Genomic DNA, 6,616 nt, shown 5'->3' on the forward strand with positions numbered 1-6,616 from the left:
CTCCACACAGGGGAATCAAGGAAGGAAGATGTGACCAAAGGGGAAGTAATGGAATATTAGGGAGATTTCTCATAAAAGAAAAGAGAAAGGAAATAAGAATGCCATTGAAAAAAAAAAAAAAAAAAAAAAAAGAAAAAAAAGTGAAGGAGTGAGAATTCCAGAGCTGGCAGAAATATAACAAAGCCTATAAAGAAACGCAGAACAGGGAGACAAAATTTCAAGGAGATTGAAAAGCCCCCATGTCTTGGGGAGCCTTTTTATCTGCCATACAAACTTCAGCTTACAAGAAAGCTCCCTACTGCTTAAAGGAGAGGCATTGGAGCTTACATGACCCACAGCAAGATTTCAATGAAATTGATAATAAGTAGGTCAAAAGAAAGAAAAGAAGGTGGATTTTCTTTTGTTATTAAAATCCTTACAAATGTAGTTTAGTTTTCTCCCAACTCTCAGCTCTTGCTTTTTTCATTTTTACATTTAGGATTTAATTATCAGGCAAATGTAGCATATTTCTTTTTTTCTGATCACTCAGATGGAAAAGCAGAACCTACTTTTTGACTTTCAAGATTTCACACTGAATGTCCCTTAGGGCTTAAGGAAACTTGAAAAGTGATTACTTTTCTGTTCTCATCCTTCTTTCTTCCCCTACTTTGAAATTTCAGTAGGCTTTTGTCACTGTACATTCAGATTGGAAATGAAAAAAGCAATTAGAAGAAATACAGCATGTTCCCTTGGGTCCCCACATCCTTATTTATCTGCAGCCTTTGGCCTTAATAGCAGAAGCCCAATATTTTCTTTCTGCCACATCTTCCAAGGGTGCTTATGCATAATAGCACTGGCATGGGGAAACTTGTGAAATAGCAAGGAACTATGACTAAAGACCCTCCTAAGGCATTGCCTTGAAAAGCAAGCTCAAGATGAAGAATCTAGTTGCTCACAGTTGGAATAGCAACACTTAAATGGTATAGCATGAATTTCATTAAACTTTTTTTTTTTTTTTTGTCAGAATACATGGCTGTAGGACAGCTCAATTTTTGTTACTCCCAAGTGATATTTTATGAGTATCTCCTATTTCTTAAGTAGGCAGTAGAAAGTGTTCCAGTGCTTTGAAGATTGAAAGAAAGATACAGTGTTAGTATCAAAGGCAATACCAGCAAAAATAAACACAAGCAAACAGAATACCACATCAATTTGCTCTACTGGACAGTTGTCTTACATTAGGGAGTTTTTTGTCCTGAAAGCTGAAATAAAACAAAAGAGTAAGTAGCAGACTGATGATGAGGCATTCCTTCTATGGACAGTAAAAGGCCGAAGCAGAAAACTGGAACTTGGAGTTAGATGTGTCTTTATCATCCTCAAAGGATTTGTAGGGAAGAATGTGGGATTTAGAGGACACTGTTTTTATCTGTTATCTCTCACTTGCTGGGAGCAATATGCCCAGTTCATGAATATTTCCAATTGTATTTCTCAGGTGTGCAATCCAGTGGGAGTGCAGAGACTGAGAATGTGCTTCACCTTTTCCTCACTATCCTTGTCTGTTAGGATTAAGCAGAGGATGGTGAGATTTACTTTTCCCTCTTTTATGTCTCCTGGAGAAGGCAAGGTCTGAGGAAAACCACAAGCCACAGATTAGTAGAGCTGGAGGGGGCTTATTCCCTATTTTACTCTTTTGCATCCACCTAGAGTTAGATTGTTATCTGGCATAACCAAAGCAAGGCTCTGGCAGTCCAGATGGAAGTTGGCTTCTTGAATGTAAACTCTCTAAATACTCCACTGGCCATAGGTAGCTTCTGAAGAAATCAGCTTCCTGGAGAAATATCTTTGCCTGCTGCTTGTCTCCTAGTAGGATTCATCCCTCTTTTTAATACTTGCTGGTGGCAGACTGAAACTGCTTGCTATAGATTAAGCAGTTCACTGATAGCTTTGAAGTCTACAAGGAAAAATTCATCTTACTTCATCATCCATTCTAGATGAAGAAATTAGATTTTCTTCATAATGATGCTTTGCTTTCTAATTTCTCTCTCTGAGAGTCCAGACTTCCAGTCAGGAGACAGACCAGTTCTGTGTGGATGGGGAAGAGTTCTCTGTCCCAGAAACAGGAACAAAATAATTGCAAGGTGGAGAAAGCACCTTAAAATCTTAATCTGTGGATTGGAATTCTAAATAAGTTCTGAAAAGATCTACCATGATTTGTTTATAAGAAAGCCTGGCTGAATTTATATTTTGTGGCAGGTGATTTTTCTTGCACCCTAACCAGGGGTCCAAAGTGATCTGGTACAGTTTGAAGATCTTGCTGCTGGACAGAATTGCTCTTGGCAGCTGCACTGGCTGTATTAAAGTTGTTTGGGTAGGTCTGTGCATGAAGTGTGCTAAGGTGCTGAGGTACTTTGCAAATCTCTGGGGAGCACTGTTTGTGTGATTTTATGGGATTGCTCAGCAGGACATGTTCCTCAGTTTAAACCTGGCAGCTCTCTGGCTTGGCACATGCCCTCACTGCTCCTCTTCCTCCCCAGCTGGACTGTCTGCCTGCAGGGCTTGGTCCCAGCCTGAAAGAGTTAGCAGGGTTGTTGAACTGACATTTATCCTCCCCCCAGGCAGTTAGGGATGTGGTTATAGATTTTGTTTGCTGCTAGAGCACTGGCAGCTTGGTAGGAGATGAGGTTGGTATCAGGATCAGAGAGCTGTAAAGCACCTGTCAGGAGGAAGAGGCAGGAGAGGGATTATGACTGTGATGAAGTGTGCATTATAACACTAGCTGTTATTTGTGACTGTGCCTAATGACAGGATGCAGCTCTGTGAAGGCTAAAAAGAAAATATATAGCCAGGAATGTGTGCTGGGGTGTATATCCTCACATTCTCTCTCCAAAATCATTGGCATGGGGGTGTCAGAAGACTTCATTTTAACCCAGCAGAGAGGCAGAGTTGCAGCTGGGTGATTCCCTTCCTCCTTGAGCATCATATTTTTTGTTTTGCTGCAACAAATAAACCAACAAAGTTAAGCAGGCTGGAGCTAATGAGAGGCTACTGGAAAGCAGCATGTGAATAATGTAAATGTCTTACTATGATTACATGATGTATTTTCATTAGGTTGGAGCAGCATTGACAGGGCAGCTGAAGGGCCCTTTGGCAATATGAAGGCTAATTACTTGCCATGAAGAAATGAAAACTTGTCAAGTGGGAGCTCTGTCATTGCTCAGTTCAATAAATCAAGGCAATAAATCAAGCTCGAGTCCCTGTGCCATTTTAGGCTATCTGAAATGTGTGTGGGAGTGGAGAAACCAAACACTGAAACAAAGTGTCATCTCAAAAAGGAGCTGATTTTGTACAGTTTATGGAAAATTATAACCAAATTTAGATGTTATTGGGACTTTTTGAGTAGTGCACATACACTGATTGAGGTGGAGAAGGGTGAAGAGGGTGCATCTCTAGATTAATGTAAGGGGGAAATGGACATACAGTAAATGAGGTTTCTGGTTTTCTTAGTTGCTCAGGATCAGAACTTTGAACATGTTACTTGATTCTGGTTTCTCATTGTGTGCCTCCAGATTAGCTGGTCAGGAGTGCTTTCAGAGGACAAACTGGTGATCAGGGGGAAGTGGTGCCTCTGTTTTCTGATTGCCTTCTGTACCAGAGGACCACAGAATTCCACCGAGCTGAGCACTGCTGTTCCTGCTCTGCTTCTGACCTGGGGCAGCACTGCTGCTCTTGTGCTGTAACCTTTGGTAAAATGAAGGAAATACCTCATGCCCAATTTGAAAACTTACCGGGAAACTAAATATTAAGATACTTCATAAAAATTAGTAGTTAAACTTTTTTTTTTTTTTTTTTTAATTTTTTTTTTTTTTAATTGTAGAGGGGGTTAATAAACAAGAATTAGGTACCTAAATTAGCTTCACTAGAGTCATAGAGCTGCATTAAATTCAGACTAGAGGAGGTTTCTGTTACTGCTCTGTGCTTGTTCCATGATCTGATTTGCAATTTCAAATGTTCTCTGAAGAGATGTGAAGAAATCCTTTCTGATCTCTCTGAGCTGGTCAGCTTCTGTTGTGTCTGCCTGTTAGTTTCTAATTGAAACAAACAATTTAGGAGTTCAAAGAGAAGTGTTACTCTTGCTTGGTTTTGGCTTTTATGTTGGTTCTGAACAAATACCATATTGTGTATTGTTTTCCCTGTCAGTGATCACAACAATTTAATTTCCTCACAAATTGTGACTGTAATTAGTATGTGGCACTCTTCTTATTCTGTGGTAATGTTTATTTATTTGCTTTAAAAATTTGTTATGGCTGGAGATGAGAGGATCTGGGATTGTAAAAGCTCTAGCTGTCAAAGCTGTAACTGTCAAAAATAGCTTAGATTCAAGAAAAGTTTCTTTCTCCTTTTCCATTGATTAAAAATATATTATAAACATTATTTCTTTCCCTACTGCAAATGAGGTGACTGTTCAGGTTCTCATTGTATTTTTAAGGGGGGTGTAATAGCTGACATGTAAGAACTTTGTGTTTTTGTGTTGGGAAATGCTCACAGCTGTCCAATCCCACAGAATCCCATCTTCCTTCCTGTGTACAGGGGGTGCAGAAAATAAGTGGAGAAGAAGAATGCTGGTGACAGCAATTGACATACAAATGGAAAGTAGGGTCCTATGGAAAGGGGATCTGCATGCTGCAGAATAAATATCCAGAGGAATTCATACATAAGTAAATACCCAACATACTGATAATGACCTGAAGGTACCATCAGAAAAATCTTGATCACGAGTATTATCTAAAATTTCTGAGATAAGACTTGATCCCTTTTTGCTTCTGGGACTAAAGGCTGAAGTGTTGTAGCTAAATGCAATGTTGGAGGAAAGAAATTCTGCATTGAGGTTATTTTGCCAAGACTAGCCAAACATGGCCTGGAAGTTGCATCCAGTTGGTCAACTTTCAGTGTTTGGAATAACAAGGTTTCTGCTGCTGAGAGGAAAGCATAAAGGTGTTTTTGTAGCTAGCACTACAGAATTGCAAAAAGAAGTATTAGATCTAATTTAGCCCTACTGTAAAACTTGGAAGAATGACAGATGTTTTTGTGGAGATGTGTTTACTCTACTGTGATAAAACTGTAGTTGTGGAACAGGAAAAGAAAGTCCTTGTGAAATTCCCTTATCTTTACTGGGTAGCTCATTAAAATCTCATTAATGGAATAGTTCAAGTCTTGTCAAATTCCTTGAGGCAATTCTTTTTATGGAGATAGCAATTTTTTTGCTAGCAACTGAAAGGTGAATTACCCTTGGGTAAAGCATGGAAATACCCTAAGATCTTTTCACAGTGAAAAGACTGTATTAGTGATGAGGTTTCATTCTTTCCTCCCTTTCTTAAAATTAAATTGTAGGTAAGGAATTTTAAAAGCATTGGCATATATCATATTACAGAGGGTCCATCAGCAGTTCTATGATAAACTTCCATTTTTAGGTTGGGTTGTATAAAATCTCATTTTAGGCTGATAGTCAGCAGTAAAATAAGTTGGAAACCATGCTGCATAAGAGTTGTGGCATATTTATCTCATATTTCAAAATTACTTCTCAGAAATTGAAGTCCTGTATTTAGGTCATCAGTAAGGTCTGATTGTAAGTCTTGTAACCATGAATGATAGTTCTTAACATAGGGAACAAATGATGGGCTGAGGCTAGAAAAAGAGGACTTGAAGGATCCCATTTTCAGAGGTATTTAAGCTCTGTTGAAAACTATAGGAGGCACCCATGTAAACACCTGTAGAGTGTTGAGTGGCAAGTATGGCAAAGCTTGTGCTAATATGGATTATGGATATCCCAGTGCCTGCAGGAGGTTCAGCAATGCTGAGTTAGACACAGTAAAATGGGACCATAAGGCAAGCTGTTTCAAGTGCTGCCTGACCCAGATGGACACAGAATTTAGGTGTCTTTTAGTCTTGGATTTAGACCTATAAAAGGATTTGGGGAAGAGTTTCATAAGGCTGCTAACACAATGTCTTAGTTCAAAATGTGTATTCTGAACAGCATTCATGCTTGGGGAGGTGCAGTGGATTTCTGTGGGATAAGGCCAGTGTCAGAGCAGGGTGTGTGAGAGGCACATAGGTAAAATACAGGAGGAGATGGAGCTGGATTTCAACATGGGGACAGGAATGCTGCAGTCCAGATTTATTCATAGGAGCCAGCACAGCTGCAGTGCTGCACTGTGTTTTGTGCCACTCAGTGCCTGAGACCTTCTCTTACTGTGTGACCTCACTTTCCAGTCAAGGAAGATGAGAGGGCAGGAGCCCTATGACCTCATGTACAAGCTGTACACACCAGGAAATGTGGCTTAGCAGATCTCCCTTTGCATGTGAAGGAATGTTTAATGTGTTCTCTTCCCAGGAGGACACTGTAACCACTGGATTTCAGAGGTATCTTCCCTCTTAGCTGTCCCTGCTGAAGCCATGTTGGTTTTCAGTGGAGAATTTGGCAGGGCTGAGGTGGTGAAGAAGAGCAACCCTCTCCATCAGGGATGAGCTCTCTGACCCTGAGGTGGGTAGGGGGAAGGAAAGCAAGAAAGTCTGAGACAGTGCTCTGATCCAGCCTTTGAAAATCCCACTCTGGGCTACTTTTGCTCACTCAGGCTATCACCTT

This window comes from Erithacus rubecula, assembly GCF_903797595.1.
Source record: "Erithacus rubecula genome assembly, chromosome: 8".
Lineage (NCBI taxonomy): Eukaryota > Metazoa > Chordata > Aves > Passeriformes > Muscicapidae > Erithacus > Erithacus rubecula.